At 41.0% G+C, this 20,224-nt stretch overlaps 2 protein-coding genes across 2 annotated transcripts in view; one reads left to right on the top strand and one right to left on the bottom strand.

Annotated features, from left to right (window-relative positions):
• LOC136331920 (zinc finger protein 420-like) overlaps positions 1 to 20,224 on the bottom strand; it is a 284,820-nt gene that overhangs the window by 43,806 nt on the left and 220,790 nt on the right. The window lies entirely within an intron of this gene.
• Positions 1 to 20,224, top strand: part of LOC136331922 (zinc finger protein 420-like) — a 122,892-nt gene that overhangs the window by 77,479 nt on the left and 25,189 nt on the right. The gene's annotated exons all lie outside the window — the stretch shown is intronic.

Raw genomic sequence — 20,224 nt, 5'->3', positions numbered from 1 at the left:
CTCTGAGTCTGCAAGGCAACCATGCAGGCCTCCCCTGAGCTTGTCGAGTTCACAGGGTGGCCCTGTAAGGCCACTGGCTGCAGCAGCTGTGGCCATGCAGGTTCTCACTGGATTTGGGCAGATGGTAAACAGTGAAGCCAAAAAATTGTAGGTCATTCAGTTTATTAAAGTCTCGTACCAGCGGACAAGCAAACAGGCAAAGAAGACCGCTTCCCTTTCATTCAGAGCTCACAAAGCCCAGATGCATTTTCCAGTTTCACAACCCAGAACATCTTCTCTGGTTCCTCCTGGAATCAAAGACCCCCACCAGCCTCAGTGGAGCAACCAAACCCCCTCTACTCTGGTTCTACCTCTGCACTCCTTCTACCCTGTCTGCAAAACCAGACTGAGAAAGAAATCCTTTTAGCCTCTCCCAAGCAGAAACATAACCTGCAATTTGTAATCTGCTGCCTTTAGAGTAAGGACCACAGCCTTTCACAGACTACACACACATGGCGCTGCCCAAGCCGATGCAACATATAAGTGAACAAACCTGAAAAACACATTTTACAAACTTATTTGCCCAACAGGCTCCTTTTTCATCTACACAGTAATAAAAATGTTTTTGATAGATTTCTTAACTTGAATACACTTATGCCTCCTCAGTTTCAATCTCCACAGTTGACTCTTATGTACCTGAAAGCTTAAGCCAGTTCTTTCATCAAATCAGTCCATATGTTTGTTTTCTGAACATGTTTTTTTGTTTTTTTTTGTTTTTTGTTTTTTGGTTTTTTCTGAAGCTGGAAACGGGGAGAGACAGTCAGACAGACTCCCGCATGCGCCCAACCGGGATCCACCCGGCACGCCCACCAGGGGCGACGCTCTGCCCACCAGGGGGCGATGCTCTGCCCCTCCAGGGCGTCGCTCTGCCGCGACCAGAGCCACTCTAGCGCCTGGGGCAGAGGCCAAGGAGCCATCCCCAGCGCCCGGGACATCTTTGCTCCAATGGAGCCTTGGCTGCGGGAGAGGAAGAGAGAGACAGAGAGGAAGGAGAGGGGGAGGGGTGGAGAAGCAGATGGGCGCTTCTCCTATGTGCCCTGGCCGGGAATCGAACCCGGGTCCCCCGCACGCCAGGCCGATGCTCTACCACTGAGCCAACCGGCCAGGGCCTGAACATGTTTTTTGTGTGTTTGTTTTTTGTTGTTGTTTTTTAGTACAATGTTCAAAATGTTTTGGGAATATTTGGAAGGTAGATTATAAAGATTATATATTGTTTTATAATATTGCAACCAATTATGTTGGGATAAAAGTGATTTCAACCTCGACACCAATTAAACCAAATAAATATATGGATGGCTGGTAGAACTTTTCGTCAAATTAAAAACCACTGGAGGCTGGTAAACTATAGGTGAAAACCAAGAGTTTATCTTGTTTATGGGAAGTTTTGTTGAGGAAGGAGTGGCAGGCCCCTCTTTGGTGAGAAAAAAGAAATAAAAAGAATACAAAGGAAAGGAGCCAGCAGGGGTAACTGAGTCAGCCAGTGATAAGTTAACTACATCCCATAGTTCTCTAGATGAGAGCTTAAAGTTACTTACAATACAAAGCAAGAATATCAAGATCTGTATGTAGCTATGACCAATGACCTGAAAACCTTTTGTCCCTTGCTGACCCCACCAAAACTCCCCCCCCCCCTTTTTTGAGTCTAAGAAACCTTAAACAAAGGAATCACATGCCCAATGCTTGGATACTGTAAAGGTATATAACCTGTAAGAAAATCTAATTCTGGAAATTTGGTTCAACTAGCCTCACATGCTCTGCCAGCTACTAATATATTTTTCTTCCTCCATTAATGAACATGTCTTAGTGTCACCTCAATTGGGATTGCTTCCTGCATCATACTTCTGGTGCATTGGCTTGGAAGCTAGTAATAATGATGCCAGCATTTGGCAGAGATTGGATACTCCACCGGGGATTCCCTAAACTACCCTGAAGACACACCTGCTGAGTGCCCTGGGATTTTCCTTTGTGAACACCTCACAGGATAAAAGGGAAAATTCCATCTGCTGGTCCAAGAAAGGATCAGACATCAGAGGAACAGAAAAACAGGAGCACAGCTACAACCACAGTAAGGCAATGGAGCAGAAGGTAGCTAGCTGAGGTCCTGCACAACTGGGCAGAAGGGAGGCCTGATCACCCTCCAGAGTACTGACTGATCACCCTTCACAGATTAGCAGTGGTGAATTTTCACCCTGCACAGGTGTGGAAAGAAGGCCCCACAGGTTAGTGATAGATATATGAATTTACCAGAACTTCCAACTGCCCTTTTGTTGTTCCACCTGGCTGCCTGACCTCACCCTTACTTACTGGACAATCGCCCCTGAGGCAGAAGAATTCCAGAAAGCTAAAATTGTAAAACCGTAAAAGGGAACATTCCAGAACTTCTGACTTAGTACCCCCTCAGGCTCTCCCAAACCTGTAGTGGAATAACCCATTGCATGACTTTGGATGGGAACACAGCCAACAAGAAAAGAATGTTTTGCCAAGAGAATTGTTTTGTGACTTGAAGGCAGGTCACTGAAACAGATCTATGTGACTAAAGGCAGTCGCTGGGCTTTTTCTCAGTAAAACATTCTTGTAAGATTTCTGTTCCTTTCAAGGTTATCCCTTGAGATAAAGAAAGAAATGTTGTGGAAACCATAGAAGCAATAGCAATTAATGACTTTTGATATTATATTGTTATTAAACTATCATGCAGGTGTACTCCATGTATCTTTAAGTAAAAGTTATGCTTGGTGTTATGCCAATTTATCAGTAAACAAGCTTTTTGAAGTCTTGTGAATAAAAATAGGACACAGTGTGAATTCGGGGCCATTTGCCTGAGCGAGTGGTGGTCCTTTGCTAGTCCATGATGATTTTGTCTGCTGATCTCTCTCTCTCTCTGCGCCCCCAACTTACAGCAACATTTGGCACCTACTGTGGGGCCTTAAGAAGAGATTAGGAACAGGCAGAACTCTGAAAGGGTAAGTTGGAGGCGCTGTGATGTGAAACTTTTGGGAAAACTAGCAAAGTCATGGGAAATTCCCATTCATTATTGGACAATTATGTACAAGTTTTAAAAGGGTCTGGGATTCAGATAAAAGACAAGGTTTTGTTACATCTTTTAAATGCTATTCAGAAACATTGTTATTGGTATACTCCTGAGCATCATAATCTATTGAATTTGAATGTTTGGCAACAAGTAGGAAAATCTTTACGCCGTGCTCATCAGCACGGAGATCCACTTGATGCTGAAATGTGGGCTGCTTATAATCTTATTGCTACAGCACTTGGCCCTTCGCAATCAGATGGAGATTCTGTTAAAGACTTGAGTGAGCTTATTTTTAATGAGCCTGAAGAATTTGATTCAGCACAGAATGAACAGAACAGTGACTTGGACAATACTGTCTCTGATTTTGAAGTTACTGATAATGTTAATGAAATTCAGCCATCCACAGGCTTTCATCCCTCTTTCTTAAAAAATGAGGGAGCCCCTATGGATGATGTTGCCTGTCTAAAACATTTATTAAATAAACTACAATTTACACTGGAACAACAGGAGATTGAAAATCAGTATACTGCTTATCCTGTTCAAAAGCAAGATATATGTGAGCCTATGGCTCCTCCAATTCAAGGTAAAAAATTAATTGGTACTGGCAGGGGAAGGATTTTTCAATTCTCTGAAATCTCTGAAATGCAACAGGTGCTTGTGTGTCATGATGATTTAGAATCTAATTCTAGTAATTTTTCTGCATCTATTTTTCCAATTATTCGGCAGCCTTTTCCTCTCAATGCACCAGATCCTGGGGGAAGGCATAATATCCAATTTGACCAAATTGAATTTACTTTCTTAAAGCTAGTCAAACAATCTGTTGCTACACATGGACCTCAGTCCTCATATGTTCAAGCTCTTATCTCTTCCTATTGTAATGATCATTTAATAATTCTTTTGAGTTGGGATTTACTTGCTAGTATGGTTTTGGAACCAAGACAATATTTACAATTCAAATCTTGGTGGAGAGAGGAAGCTCTTCTAATATCTCACATGAATGCCAGAAATAATCCCCTGGGAGCTACTTTTGAAATGCTCATGAGTGTTGGCGCTTATGCAGCTGTGGGACAACAAACTGGTTATACTGATGCTGTTATAGCTCAGATTAAATCTGCTTGTCTTAAAGCCTAGATGCAAATCACTAAAGTTAGAGACAAGGGAAAAAAGCTTGCAGCTTTACATCAGTTGATACAAACTCAATTAGAATTAAGATATATAGAAAAATCATGAAGTCCTTAGAATTCTCTAGTCTCTGTAATAATAAAATAAATAAATACTAATTTTCTTTGGTGTTTTAGTTACAGTCCGTTGAACTATCATTTTGTTTCTTTCTTATTCTTTGCCTGAAAACTGAGGTGGGGGATCTGACTATAGAAAATATCCCAGCAGCTGCCAAGAGAATTTTCTTGGGGAAATTTTGTTTAGTCTCATCCATCGTCAGTCCCTCTGTCAGAAAATGCCCTGATTAAAATCAGGCAGGCATCTTTCTAGTCTGACTGTGCTCTGAAATCCCGGGTTTCTCTTTGGTTTGTGTGGTCTGGTTTGTCTGATTCTAATTTCTGTTTAGTTTTTGTGTGATGTTGTCTAATATGTGATTTTTAAGCCCTAAATTAAGTGTCTACATGCAAAGATTAAAAATGCCGGCTTTTATATTGAAAAAATAGTTTCATCCATATATTTTTTGCTTTAAAATTAGAAATTATAAGGAGTGCTCATTTAAGTTTAAATTGAATAGAATATGGATCTTTAAGACTTGTTAATTTGGTTAATACATTGTAAGGTATATTCAAAGTTTGAAATCAAATAAGAAATCAAGTATGATTAATTAAAGTTATATGTTATACTTATGTTTCTGTGTTGATAATTGTCTTGTTTGTGTGTAAAATATGCTCAAATTTGTAAAACTAAGGAATTAAATAAAATTAATTCATTTTAAGAATTTATCTCAAGCTGCTTCAGACAGTTGGCTACTTGTAAGGCCACATCCTGAAAAAGGAGGCACTGAGGAAAGTAGGAATTTAGTTCCTTTGATGCCGTATAATAGACTTAACTATATAAAAGACTTTTAGATATAGAAGCTGATGCATCTCTTATTACCAAGCAACATTAGTTTTCTTTTTAGTCCACTTAGGCAGTAGTCACTAAGCTGCATGGCTTAGGGAAAGTCCCTAACAAAGCTCTAAGATTTTTTTTACAATAGGAAAATAACAAGGGTCATTTGGCCTCTGATAAAGAAAAACATTTATCTTATAAATAATTAAAAGAGCAACTTTAAAAATTACAGTCTAAACTTTCTGACAAGAAGTTTTTTATACTCACTATGACCAAATTTCTGTCAAAGCTCCTAAAGAGTTAAAAACAGTTTGCTCCCAGTATAAAACTGTCTTTAAATGCAGAAACCGCTATCCTCTTTCTTGGACTCTGAATGTTTTATTTCAAAAAAATAAAAAATGTTAGCTCGGTCTGTTCTTTCAAAAGCAAAAGAGTTACAATTTATGACTTAGTAGGAGAATCAGGCTTGTATTCAAGCTAATCAAAATGCTAATGCTAACCCTCATTAATATTACACAAGATGAACTTTATAGATAGATTACTAATTTACAACAGCAATGTAAGCAAAATGTAGTGGTGAGGATTTGCTCTTATCTCCACAGATACGGGAGACCAGTAAATACCTTCCAGAAGATTGAAGCCTCGGTATAAGCTGGAAATAGAAAAAGGGAGATTTGACAATTAAATAAACTTACCCAGGAGGCAAAATTTTTTTTAATTAAGACTAAGACTTCAAAAAACATCTTTGACTATGTTTCTAGCAATGCTAGCTGTTGTGTCTATAACAATAAGCATAACTAACTATTCTAAGTTTATATTACTTGTGTAAGCAATGTTGAATAGCCCAACACTATCAACATTATGTAAATCAACCTTTAGAAAAAATTTGTTAGAAATATCCTCAATCTTTAATAATCCATTATATAAATGACATATTAATAGCTTATAAAAATAATGCTGAACTTTCAGTCATCCTTAAAAATGCTTCTGAAACCTTAAATCAGTGTAGTTTGATTGTAACTGAAGACAAAATTCAAACATCCTGTCCTATTAACATTGTTACTGATTCACAATATGTAGAAAATACAGTTAAACTTATAGAAACTGTTTATATTTCAAATAATAGTTCTAGGTTGCACAAATTATTTCAAGAGTTACAACTTTTATTGTAGGAATGAAATTTGCCTGTCTATATAACTCACATTCATTCTCACACAGCTTTACCAGGACTTATGTCTACTACAAATAATAAAATTAATCAATTACTCATTAAATTAATAGAAATAGCTACTAAATTTCATACAGAGACTCATACAAATAGAAAAGGTTTAATGCAAAAATTTAGGATAACTAGGCAAGAAGCTCAGAATAATGTTGAAAACTCTCCTCAGGTTATCCTTTGAGATAAAGAGAGGAATGTTGTGGGAACCATAGAAGCAATAGCAATTAATGCCTTTTGATATTATATTGTTATTAAGCTATCATACAGGTGTATTCCATGTACCTTTAAGTAAAAGTTATGCTGATGTTATGCCAATTTCTCAGTAAGCAAGCTTTTTGAAGTCTTGTGAATAAAAATAGGGCACAGTGTGAACTTGGGGCCATTTGCTTGAGCGAGTGGTGGTCCTTTGCTAGTCCATGATGATTTTGTCTGTTGATCTCTCTCTCTGTGTCCCCTGACTCTCAACAACACAAACTCTATAAATTTCACCTCATAGTCTGTAACCAGTGCCCTTCTCCCCAGAGAAGTGCCTGGCAGGATTCCTTTCTTCCTTTCAATAAAGCCTGTTACTCTGGTGTTTTGGACTCCCATGGATTCCAACAGTCAGGAGTGATGACTGGTCACCCTCCACAGATTAGGAATGGTGATTCATCATCCTCTACAGGTTGGGGGAAGTAGTATGAAGCAGAGTGAGTGCAGAGTGAATGAGATGGACACCAGAAAAGGGTTTTGACTCTCCGACAGAACAAGCGAGTATTGAGTTCATAACCGCGGTTCCACAGGGGATCTCGTACAACTAAGAGGCAGAATTGCATGCTGATTGTTTATAGCAGCATTCCAATAGTCATGAGGGCCTGCTATCTCTCGACACATGTGACCAGCTACAGACAAAGAGAGTAGCATTTTCTCCAAGTTTCCCCTAACTTATCCCCAGCCCCTTCTTGTGGCGTGACTGGTGTTTGTCTGGGAGACATAGGAGTTTGACAGGAAAAACCTATTCCCCTGGACACAATGATTAAGAACTTTAAGAAAGGACCTGACCTGTGGTGGTGCAGTGGATAAAGCATTGACCTGGAAATGCTGAGGTCGCCGGTTTGAAACCCTGGGCTTGCCTGGTCAAGGCACATATGGGAGTTGATGCTTCCAGCTCCTCTCCCCTTCTCTCTCTGTGTATCTCCTCTCTCTCTCTCTCTCTCTCTCCTCTCTAAAATGAATAAATAAAAAAAATTTAAAAAAAAAGAACTTTAAGAAAGGGTTCTGAGGGGATAACAGAGTTACTATATCCCCAAGAACATTGAGGACCTTGTGTGAATGAGAATGGCCAACTTTTGGGGTGCTGTGGCCAGTAGAAGGAAGCTTGGATAAGTCCCTTGTACAGAAAGTGTGGATGGTAGTTACTAGAGAGCCAGGCCACCCCAATTAGTTTTCCTACATAGACACCTGGCTCACACTGGTGTCTTCACCCTCCCTCTTGGCTTAGTGGTCAGGCTTCCACTGTCTTGGGAGCAAAGGCAGGGAAGCATTCCACCAAACCCAGAGAGCCAGTGCTGCCACCAGTACCAGAAACCTTAACCCTAAGCAAACAAGAAGAAGCAAAAACTTTGGCTTCCCCACCATATGTACCTGCAAGGATTTACCTTTTCATAACTGGATCACCATCTACCACAGAGACTGCTACTGACTCAGGCCTTTCATCACTGGATCTATCAAGTTCCAGCATAAGTTTCCCCAATCCGTAGCTGCCTCCCTCTGCCCCTCCAGAACCAGGTCCAGGCTCTCCTCCCCTAGCCTGGAGGTTGTGATCAAAGAGTGCAGATGCCTGTGATAGAAGTGACGAACACAGTGATAAATGATCAGGAGCGTATAGTAGAATAGCCGGTGATGGTGTACCAGCATTTCACCACCACCGACCTCCTTAATGGGAAGCACCACACTCCCTCTTACACAGAAAAACCTCAGACTGTAATAGATCTCATGCAATAATACATCCCAGTCCTCACCACGAGGAGACAAGTTAGAGACTTCCTGGGTGCAGTAGGATTCTGCCATTTGTAGACCCCCAACATTGCTGTACTGACCAAACCCTTCTATAAAGTTAAAAAGGGGAGAGAATAAGAGCCCATGGAGTGTGGGTCAGAAAGCAAGTGTGATTTTCTGACTCTTAAAATAAAATTGCAAGCTGCCCCAGCAACAGGTCTTCCTAACCTAGCAAAACCTTTTGTGCTGTATGTCTTCAAGAGGAGCAAGACAGCAGTGGGTGTATTAACCTAGGACTTGGGGTCATGGCATAGACCGGTAGCCTACTCCTCCAAGCAACTAGACGGAGTTGCAAAGGCTGGCCATATTAATTGAGAGCCCTAGCAGCCATGGCCATGCTGGTGCAAGAAGCAGACAAATTAACTTGGGGCAAGACCAAAAGATGCAGGTGCCACATGCTGTAGTGACTCTGGTGAATGCCAAAGGACATCACTGGCTCACTAATACCTGTCTCATTAAGTACCAGAGTTTGTTATGTGAAAACCCAAGACTGGTAAAACAGGTGTGTACCACTTTAAATCCAGCAACACTGCTCACAGTGAAGGAGGGAAAGCCGCAGCACAATTACTTAGAAGTGCTTGGTTCAGTATACTCCAGATGGCCAGGCTTACTAGATCAACCCTTAAGGGAGCACGATTGAGAGCTGTATGTGGACAGAAGCAGCTCTGTCACTCAAGGGGAGAAAGGCAAGCAGGGTATGCAGTATTGACTCTAACAGAGAGTATAGAGGTGTGGCCTCTAACCCCAGGCACCTCTGATCAGCAGGCAGAACTGATTGCCCTGACTAAAACCTTGGAGCTCAGGGAAAGAAAAAAGTAATACCTTTAATAATTCTCATTTTGCCCTCTTCACTCTTCAAGTACATGGAGCAATTTAGAAAGAGAGAGGACTCTTAACTGCTGGCGGCAAAGAACTTTAATATCTAGGAGAAATTCTCCAGTTGCTGGATGCAGATAGAAATCCAAAATAATAGCAGTGATCCACTGCTTAGGACACCAGAAGGGAGAAATGGTAGAAGCCCAAGAAAATGCCAGAGCAGATGCAGAGGCAAAGAGGGCTTCTCCTCTGCCCTACCACAAGGCTACTATAGCCCCTCTTATCCCATGGGCACTGGATTTTACACCTAAATATTCTGAGGGAGAAAAAATGTGCATAAAAAAGGAAGGAACAAAAGAACTGATTTTCTTTATTCATTTTAGAGAGGCGAGAGAGAGAGAGAGAGAGAGAGAGAGAGAGAGAGAGAAAGGGGGAGGAGCTGGAAGCATCAACTCCCATATGTGCCTTGACCAGGCAAGCCCAGAGTTTCGAATTGGTGACCTCAGCATTCCAGGATGTTTCATCCACTGTGCCATCACAGGCCAGGCAGAATTCGCATTCTTATACTATTCTTACAACTGCCTGAAGTAGGCGGGTGAGACAAACTGCTGAGATGACTTATCAGGGCACTGCTTAATTTTGCTTAATTCCTTTTTTCACAGACCTGAGTACAGTTCCACACACAAACTGTTGGAATCCATGGGAGTCCGAAAAGACCAGAGTAACAGGCTTTATTGAAAGGAAAAAAGGAACCCTGCTGGGCACTTCTCTGGGGAGAAGGGCACCAGTTACAGACTATGAGGTGAATTTTATAGGGCTTGGGAGAGCCTGAGGAGGTACTGAGTCAGAAGTTCTGATATGTTCCCTTTTACAGTTTTATGGTTTCAGCTTCCCAGAATGCTCCTTCTTGAGGTAGTTGATCAGCTTTCTGGAACTCCTCTGCCTCAGGGGCGATTATACAGTGAGTAAGGATGAGATCAGGTAGCCAGGCAGAACAACCAAAGAGCAGTTGGAGTTCTGGTAAATTCATATATCTATCATTTCTCAACTCTGTGGTATGATAAAAAGGAAAAGACGTGGGGGGAAGGAAAGGGTATGGGGTTCAGGAAGGAGGTTTGTCTCGAACGGACCATCTTCTGAAGCTACTTCCTGCTGTTATCTGTATTGGGGGCCTCCTTCGTGAACTCCTCCCCCCCCCAGGTAGTTGGAGTAGGGGTTGTAAAAGCATTTGATTGTAGGTAATCCTGGAGATTTCTCTCATTTGAGCCTGCAGGAACTTGATAAAGAAAGAGGAGCATTAATATTAGGCACAAAATTAGGATTGGTCCTATAATTGGTGCTAGCATCAAGTACAAGGGGTTTTTCCAATTTTCTGATTGGCGAAGGTCTGCATGTGGTTCTGTAAGAAACTAGTGAAAAAATGTAAGTGACAGGGTCCAAAAGTTAGAAAAATAAATAGGAGAGTGAGTGGACAAATGAAGGCAATAGTCAAGACACCCAGTTTGTGTGAAACGACTGATTTCATGTTTATGAATTTGCTGGGCTTCAGAGAGAGAGAAAATGGGAATAAGACAGGGCAATGGCAAGTTCCCCTGCCCCTAGACCTATTTTGTAGAGATTCCTAAAGCAACAAGAAGAAGGATTACCTGTACAGCTCGTTTGGTCCTTATATTTATGGGTAGTGTACTAGGAATTGAAAGAGGCTCATGGGGTGGGATTAGGTTGATATTTGGAGCGAGATAGATTAGGGTACAGGTTCCTGTCCAATTAGTAGGGAGACACATGTGGGTGTTAAGCTGTTTTTCTACTTTAACAGCAGTGGGAGTTGTCAGGATCACGGTGTGTGGACCTGTCCACGTGAAAGTCAGTACTTGGATGATGTAATGCTGGAAGCACTTCTTGGACAGTCTTTGAACAGTTTGCTGCATAACGTGTAAATCCTGCAAGTACTTAGGGAAATGGTGGTTACATTTCTATACCTTGTAGCTAGAGTTTAAGTCCTAGTGACCTCTGCTTCCAGCTGGAATCAGCAGCAGGTCCCAGCCTACAATAGGCATGTGGCATTGAGACAAGAGGAATAAAGAAGATGCTATACATTAAATAAAGCAACAAAATCAGACTGTCCATACTCACAGTAGAGATCTTTGAGGGATAAATAAAATTCAAATATTCAGACAAGGCATAGTAGATGGCCCTTGTGTTTACAAGAAATGAGATCAGTTTATCTGCTACTTGGAAGAAATACCTTAGGCTCATGAACGATGTCCTTGGGCCTTCAGTGGCAATTTCTAGTAAGCTGGGCAAGGTCAGGTCACAGGTAGCTGAAGCAGGGCTAGAAGAGACTGAACCCTCCCTCCATGGAACAAGGGGGCAGCTTACTTTCTCATGTCCCTCTTCCACAGCACAGACGTGTCAACCAGTGAGGCCAGGAAGCCTTGTAGGCTTCAGTTCAATGACCTTTCTTCCCACTCTTGAAGCAGGGCCCTGATGGAATCCTATGAAGCCCTTTAGGAAATTGGAGCCTTTAAGAGCATATGCCAAAAGCTGGTATTTCCTGACTTCTTTTTGAGCTTTATTTGCCTTTTCTGTTACTTCCTTGGCCATTATAGACCTTAAAAGACATGCTCAGAATATCTCATTGAGGAGCTTGACTAAGAGAGCAAAGTTGATAATCCAGTGTTTAAAGAAGCCTATTAGACAGAGGGAAAAAAAATATTTGATTTGCAGTGGAAGGTAGTTGGAGATTGCAGAGGGTCTGAGTTTGATCTAGAGTGAGACCTCAGGTGGTGGGGTTAAGGTGATGTCCAGATAGACTACGGATTAGGAGTGAAGTTGAGCCTTAGCAGAGAAGACACAATATCCCTTCAGGGTGAGGAAATTAAGAAGGGTGGCAGTGTGTCTCCTTGAGGCAGGCAGGGAGGGGCTGCAGAAGAGTAGGTTATTTACATATTTGTAAGAGAGTACTAGTTTTGAGATTGCATGCTGCTAAATCTTGAGTTAGTGCCTGCCCAAACAGGTGTGGGCTGTTTTTGATCCTCTGGGGTAAGACAGTCCATGTAAGTTGCTGGGCTGCATTAGTGTCCTGTTTAGTCCAAGTGAATGTAAACAGAAAGTAAGTGTCAGGGTGTAGAGCAGGGGTCTGAAACTCGCGGCCCGCGGGCCGCATGCAGCCCGCCAAACAATTTTGTGCGGCCTGCAGACTAATTCACGAAGTTCAAAATATTTTGGATAAAATTAAGTAAGCCTAGGGGCCTACTTGTATTTTTCATTTCTCTAGCATCCTAGCTAGATATTAGCTTAGTTAACAGCAGTTGTGATGCGAACTACAGTTTCTGGTTGTTTTGTGACACTGAGTAAACTGCATGTACGATTGTGCTTGTTGTACTGATTTTTTTTTTTGTTTTCAACTGCAGTGAGAAAAGTGTTGCATAACAGTTGCCTTTTGTAGACCTAGTGCGGCCCGCCGAACGGCTGTGATCTTGCTCTGCGGCCCACATGCTGAGTTGAGTTTGAGACCCCTGGTGTAGAGGAATGGTAAAGAAGGCATTCTTGAGGTCTATGACCATGAAGTGAGTGGTGTTTAAGGGAATGTGTGACAATAACTTGTAGAGGTGCAGTGTTTCCCAACCTTTTCTGTGCCATGCCCCACCTTAACCTTTCTAAAATTTTTATGTCCCCCCCTATGTAACATACATAATTTTTAACATTAAAAAATTGATTTGTTCACTTAATAGACATAAATGATAGGTTCTAGGAAGAAATCACTATGAAATTGTTAACAAAACACAGTAAGTAAAATTTCAAAACATGTAATGAAAAACAGAAATTTAAATTCCAAATAATTTTAATACAGATTTTTATATTAATTTATTATTTTAATTTAGTGTGATCCTTGCGCTTGATGCTTGCTGCACAGAGATTTTATATTAGGTTCCAATTTGGTTAGCTTTAGTCTCAAGTCTCCACGTTGTGTTATATCCAGCCGATTTCTTTTTTTTACCAGTAAATCATTTACAGCACTAAATCCACATTCAGCTAAAAATGAAGATGGAAATGGTAGCAATAGTTTTCTTGCACATTTGGTTGAATTTGGGTATTTGATTTCTGTTTCCTCACAAAGCCATGCCATCGCTCCTTTGATATTAAATAAAGCTTTAACTGACTCATCATTTTGCAATTCTGCAAGTTCTTCTTGATACTGCATATTTGATATATCAGACAAATCCACTAACATTGGCTGCATCATCCATGTTGGGAAATCAATTTGTTTTAAATCAGAAAATCTTTCTTTTAAATCAGCCGATAGAATATTCAAATGATTGACAATAACAAGTAAAGCGGTATCAGTTACTTCACAGTTTTGGAGCCAATGAAACTGTTTAAAGTTTTTGTTGTTAATATGTTTCTGACATAACTCAATATTGGTCATGAAACCAAATATCTTTGCTTTTGCATCGACAAGAGTTTTATTTGTTCCTTGAAGTTGCTTATTTAATATATTTAGTTTTCCAAAGATATCGGCTAAATAACTCACAAATGCTTTACCATCTATTGTTAACAGATACTTCATTTCAGGTTTGTTGCTTAGAAAATCACTAAGAGTATCAAACAGTTCCATAAATCTTTTCAAACAGTTTCCTTGAGATAGCCATCTTACTTCAGTATGAAGTAAAAGTCTCACATGGTCTTCATTTTGTTCTTCACAAAATAGCTTGAAAAGACGCTCACATTTGGCACTAGCTTTAATAGCATTAACACACTTTATTACTGTATGTAATACTTCATTCAGAACAGGCGAGATGTTTTTAGCTACCAAGTTTTCCCTATGAATAACACAATGCACAAGAATCATTTCTGGATTCACATCTTTCATCAATTTTAAGCAGCCATTTTTCTTGCCCATCATATTGGGAGCACCATCTGCAGCACAAGATGTTATATTTTTCATTGGTATATCATTGACATCTAAGTAGTTTTTTAGCTTATTATATATATCTTTGGAGGTAGTGGTGCTTTCTAATCTTTTACAGAACAACATTTCTTCAGCAAAATGTCCTTTATCAATATATCTTACATAAGTTATCAATACTGCCTCACTGTCTCTCAAAGTTGATTCATCCATTTGCAAGGAGAATTTTCTTGTTTTCAGCTTTTCAATAAGTTGTTTTTCAATATCCTCACTCATTTCGTCTATTCTTCTGCTAACAGTATTGTCACTGAGTGGCATAGCTTTTACATCTTTGTCATCTTTTTCAAGAACCGTTTTAAGAAATGCTGATATTGACGGTTTTATTAAATTCTCTCCTATAGTGTGATTTTCTCCAGTTTTAGCGATGAATAAAGAAATTTGTTAACTAGCCTCAAGAACACGATTATTAGTTGAAGTATGAGCAGTAAATAGAGACTTTAATGTTGTTCTTTTTTCAAATATTTTCTTTAAAGTTTTAAAGCAACTCAAATCTGAATTAATATGAGCACTATGTTTCGCCTTCAAATGTGCCTCAAGACGACCTCGTTTCATTAATTTGTTGGTCAAGCATTGCTGGCATAAAAGACAAAAAGGAATCCGCTCATCATGAACAGCGGGTATGAACCCAAATTTTAAATATTCCTCTGAATATTGATGTTTTTTTCTTGCTTGCCCCACTCATTTTACTATGGGCTATAATAAAAATAAGATCAATTAAAAACTAATATTAAAATATGTGTTAAAATATATTCAATGTGACATAGAGTAAACGTATACTAAAAATTCATATTTATTTAAATGTATATAACACATTTACTACACTACCACCGCAAATCAAAAGGTATCTATATTTTTTCCACTTGACAAAATTTTCTGGAAAGTTATGCTTCTAAAATTAAAATTGTCATGCATGCACTATTATAGCCCCAATAATATTTATAAAATATTAGTGCTTTCTAGCCCTAATGCAAGAAGTACTTAATAAAGAGTTTAATATTGATAAAAATAAAATCAAATACTTACCAATTATATCTATACAATATATATATGTATATTTATTAAATCAACAAGCTTTTACAACAGTTTTGACTGACATTTATTTCAAATTAACACCAACTGAATGATGTGAAACACTACAGAAGTTGCGATGGGCCAATTAGGTGAGAATAACTGCGTTGTTTAGCGAGTTTTTAAAACATCCGGGGTTCCCCGCGGCAGACGGCACGCTCCGCAGTGAACCCAGGATGAAGTTTACTTGACGACGCCAATCACCCAGTTGATATTTTGGTCTCGTCAAACGAAATTACACTTAATAATTATTTACCGCAATTATTTAAGAATTGCATTTTTTGTTAAATTTGGCACTGATATTTAAATGGGCATTGTATTTAAATGGCCCGGGGCGAAAGAGTTAAAGTCGTGTTGAGTCCATTTTCAAATTGCACCCCCTTAACTATCGAATTGCCCCCCTGTGGGGCGTGGGCCCCACATTGGGAAACATCGGGTTAGGGGCTACTGGATGGAGGGGAACTACTGCCTCAATGATTAGGTGTAAGTCTTGTATGAGATGATAAGCCCCTGAAGGTTTTTGAACAGGAAGGATGGGGATATTGCAGGGAGAGTTTGTGGGGATGAGTAAGCTTTGATTTAAGAGGTAGGTATTTATTGGTTTAAGGCCTTAGAAACAGACACAGTTACACATTAAACAAAGACTTCACATACAAATTATGAATTAAGGAATTTAAATGAGTGCACTTTACTTGTTTCAATTCAAAGTATACTAGAGATATTTTCTTACAAACAAAGAGACAAAACTGATTACTTACTCACACAGCTTAATAGATAATTCTGCTTTTAAGTTTTTCGAGATGGCAGGGAGTTGTCAGCATAGAGGGGAGGAAGAGAAAAAACAGACAGATGGACAGCATGAACAGCTGGATGGAAAGAAGGAGGGTCAGAATCTACAGGAGAAGGAGGAGGTGGAGATTAAAATGCTGGTGGTGGTGCCACGTGGTCAGAGGAGTCAAAAAGATTTGGAGCTGTGAAGAGAGGGGAGGGTATGAGGGGAAGAAGGGCATGGCTGTAGCCAAAGCCAATGTGGTGGAAGGATGGGTAAGATACAGCCAAAGCCAGTGGGGAGAGGGGAATGGGTCATAGAAGAAAAAGAGACAGAGCTGCCCATCTGTAAGGAGGGAGGAAGGGTTTAAGAACACAGTGGAGAAGGGAGAGGCCCCTGGTCCGCAGGAGAGGAGAAAGAGAGAGACTGGTATTTGCAAGTGAATGAGAAAGAGGATTCAGTCAAGAGAGGGGAGGGGGGTTTTTGGAGGGAAGAGACTGAAGTGAAAGAGATTCGCAGAGGGACCAGAGAGGGATCCTGAGAGAGGGGTGCCCCAGGGGTCAGGAAGGAGGGGAAGACAGTTGGGAGTCCATGGAGAAGGAAAGATTAGGAGTGGAGGTTTTAGGTGAAATTTCTTTGGCAAAAAACAAACAAACAAACAAAACAAAACAAAACAAAAAAAACGGCCTGCGTGTAGAACAGAAGACACAGAAATTAAGGACAGGAGTGAAGGGAGAAGAAAGCCTGCATGAAAGGAATTTCTGATGCCCTTCTGGTCCAATGGCAGAAATTGTCAAGATCTCTTAGGATATTGTAATGGTACTAGAAAGCAACCTGGCTAGGTGCCTAGACTTTCAAGGAAGTCTGTAGAAGCAAGCCACTCATCAAAACCTTCCAAACTGTGAAACTCAGAGAGTCCCGAAGGAGTAGAGGAGTCCTGAAGGAGTAGTCCCAAAGGAGTAGAGGAGTAGTCTCTGAGGCCTGAGATTGGGAGGATCCCATGTTTCAAGGGGTCTGGCTGGACAATTTGAACTGAGAGGAGCCCACAGTAGAGGAGACTGGTGAGAGAAGGGGACATCCCCATCTTCACTCACAGTTATGAGAGTAGAAAATCTCCGTAGAAAGAGAGATTCAGAAAAGAGGTTGTCACCCCAAGGCCGAGATCCTGGGACATAGGAGAGGGGCCTGGCTAGGCATGCCTAGACTTTTGTAGTAGTCCAGTAAAGAAGTAGAGGCAAACCACTCATAGATATGGGGTCCAAAGTCAAAACTGTCCGACCAGGAAGGGGTGTTTTTAGAGAGAAATTTGGAGGCCAACAGGGAAGGTGAGGGAGAAACTCCTTACCTTTCTGGTCCAGCAGGGGTTTGAGACAGGGTCAGATTGTCAGTCAATCGACCTACAATTGTTTGTCCAGGCTTTGTTTGGACAGCAAAGAGGGATCGTCCAAGTAACCGGTACCCTGTCCCGGATTTTGGCACCAAATGTTGGAATCCATGGGAGTCCAAAAAGACCAGAGTAACAGGTTTTATTGAAAGGAAGAAAGGAACCCTGCTGGGCACCTTTTTGGGGAGAAGGGCACTGGTTACAGACTAAAGGGCAAATTTAATAGGGCTTGGGAGAGCCTGAGGAAATACTGAGTCAGAAGTTCTGGTATGTTCCCTTTTATGATTTTACAGTTTTGGCTTCCTGGAACGCTCCTTCTTGAGGTGGTTGATCAGCTTTCTGAAACTCTTCTGCCTCGATGGTGATTATCCAGTAAGTCAGGGTGAGGTCAGGCAGTCAGGTGGGACAACAAAAGGGCAGTTGGAAGTTCTGGTAAATTCATATATCTATCACAAACAAGATAATTTACAGTACAGAAATACAGCTATAACACATAAATCTGATTAATCCTAATACTTCAGTTGCTATTAGCTCCCAACTCTGAAGAGAGAACAGAGCATACCTCAAAAAACACAGATTCAATTAGCAAGTTTTTATGATCCAAATTACATTCTATTTACATTTAAATGAGTGCTCTTCAGATGTTCTAATTTTAAAGCAAAAATGTAGAAATGAAACTATTTTATTTTTTACTTCAATATTAGAGCCGGCATTTCCAATTTTTGCATGCAAGAACTTAATTTAGGCCTTCAAAGCAGACACATTTTGGACAAGGTTAGAGAAAAACTAAATAGAAACTAGAAACAGAAAAATCAGAGAGAAACCTGGGATTTCAGAGCACAACCAGACCAGAAAGATGTCTGCCTGATCTCAGTCTGGGCATTTTCTGACAGAGGCACTGGAGGATGGAATTAGCAAAATCTCCCTAAGAAAATAGACTCTCAGCAGATGCGTGGGAGGTTTCGTAGTCAGATCCACCAGGGGTCCTCTGCCAAATTTCCAGGCAAATAGGGAAGAAACAAATGATAGTTCAGAGGATTATAGATAAAACATCATAACAAAACCAGACAATAACAGAAAAAGCTGTAACTTTACCTAAGTCTTTTATTTATGTAGGTTGGTGGGCAATGGGGAAAGGTCACATAGGGAACCCAGGTCTGAGAACTTTGGCTGGGACTGCCCACAACCAAGCGCACCAAAAGAAACTTCCCAGAAACTCTTTGGAGAAGAGTGACACCACTGTCAGCCAGTGAGATTTCACCACATCATATTAGCTTGAGCACCCTAGGGACTCTTTAAATATCTGTCACATGGGTCACCCCTTGCAACTTTCCTGGCCTCCATCTTTCCTCGGGGCCAGGAAACCTTGTTGGGCAGGATGCACTCTATACTCAATAAAGCCTTTTATTATTCCACACTTCATGGCTCCAGCCCCTTCCTTCCTTCTTGGTGGGGAAAAATACCTTACATTCTATTCTCAGATTTCAGAGTTACTCTAACTGGTGGCTCAGGTTGACCATGCTAAGACTCCTCATCTACTTCAGTTTTAGCTGAGCAGCAGACTGAGCAGCCGGAGAGAACTAGAAGCATCCACACTGCCCCATGTTCCCCAGGCCCCCAGCCACAGAATACGGCACCAACTGTCAGAGAGACTGCCACTTTCATTCCTCCTGCCATAGTCTCCTCACACCACTGCCTTTTCAGAACTTTCCCTACTTGCTCCCCTGTAGCAGAACTAACTGTTCCCTCCTCCAGGAACCAGGGCACACATCTTGAACATATCGCAAAAAGCTTCCTAGCTGTATAACTATTCTTACAAAAAGGTCCCTTTCTTTTGACTCTGTCTCATAATTTCTTACACCCAAATGTACTCTCCCCAAAAAGCTCTTTTACTTATGCGTGCACCCCAGGGAGTCCCCTCACCTGCCTTCTTCAGCTTCAGTCCCGCCTTCCCTGAGGCCCCAGGTTGGTTGTCATTTGTTGCAAACCACCGTGACACATAATTTTGTGGGCCTCGGGTGTGAACGGTAGAGGATTAGAAAATAAACACAGAAAGATAAAGGATGAGATCTGGAGGTCTTATGGTGGCTGATGGCCTACCAAATGCACAAAAGCTTTATTGCTATAGTGTAAAGCAAAGTCATTTGCACATCAATGAGAGCTCAGATAAAAAGTGACATTTCAGAGGCAAACTAAGAATTCTCCACAGAGGCCCCCCTCCAAAAAAAAAAACCCCTCCATTATACATAACATCTTAACTTCACAAAACAAAGGGTAAAAACAAAACTGCCACCAGTATCTCCACGGGGCAGAGGGCTATGATGAGTAGAAATACTTCAGCATCACAGCTAACATGGAGGTGTGGGGAAGGGCATGTAAATTGCCTTTACCAACTTCAACAATCAGTCAGAGGTTGTGGGAAAGAGCTTAGCCTTTAGCAGCTTAATCAGGCAAGTGAGGTGGGGGGATGGGCAGCAAAGACCCTGTCAGCTCACTGCCAGTTGCCCACACCTTTTTGTCCCCCACGAATCTAAATTTCAAAGTTCGTGTCAGCTAGCAGTCTCCAACAGAATGGGTAAAGGGGTAATTTTCTAGACAACAGAAGAGTGGGGGAGATCAGTGAATTGGAGAGAATACTATACACCCCAATAATCGCGATAGAGAAAGAAAACAGTAGTTCTGAATATTCAAGGAGTGCCAAGTAAGTGGCCTTATATCTAATAGGGGAGAAATGGCCTTCCTGGAAACCTGTAGCATTACCCAAGGCTCTGCAATTCAGATGGGGCAGATGGAGGCCTGGGTGAGGTCAGGTCCCATCAATCTTCTTTACTCGAGGGTGT

The sequence above is a fragment of the Saccopteryx bilineata genome, chromosome 3 (genome assembly GCF_036850765.1).
Source record: "Saccopteryx bilineata isolate mSacBil1 chromosome 3, mSacBil1_pri_phased_curated, whole genome shotgun sequence".
NCBI classification, from domain to species: domain Eukaryota; kingdom Metazoa; phylum Chordata; class Mammalia; order Chiroptera; family Emballonuridae; genus Saccopteryx; species Saccopteryx bilineata.
The sequence above is the reverse complement of the archived record's forward strand: the minus strand, read 5'-3'. Positions and strand labels throughout refer to the sequence as shown.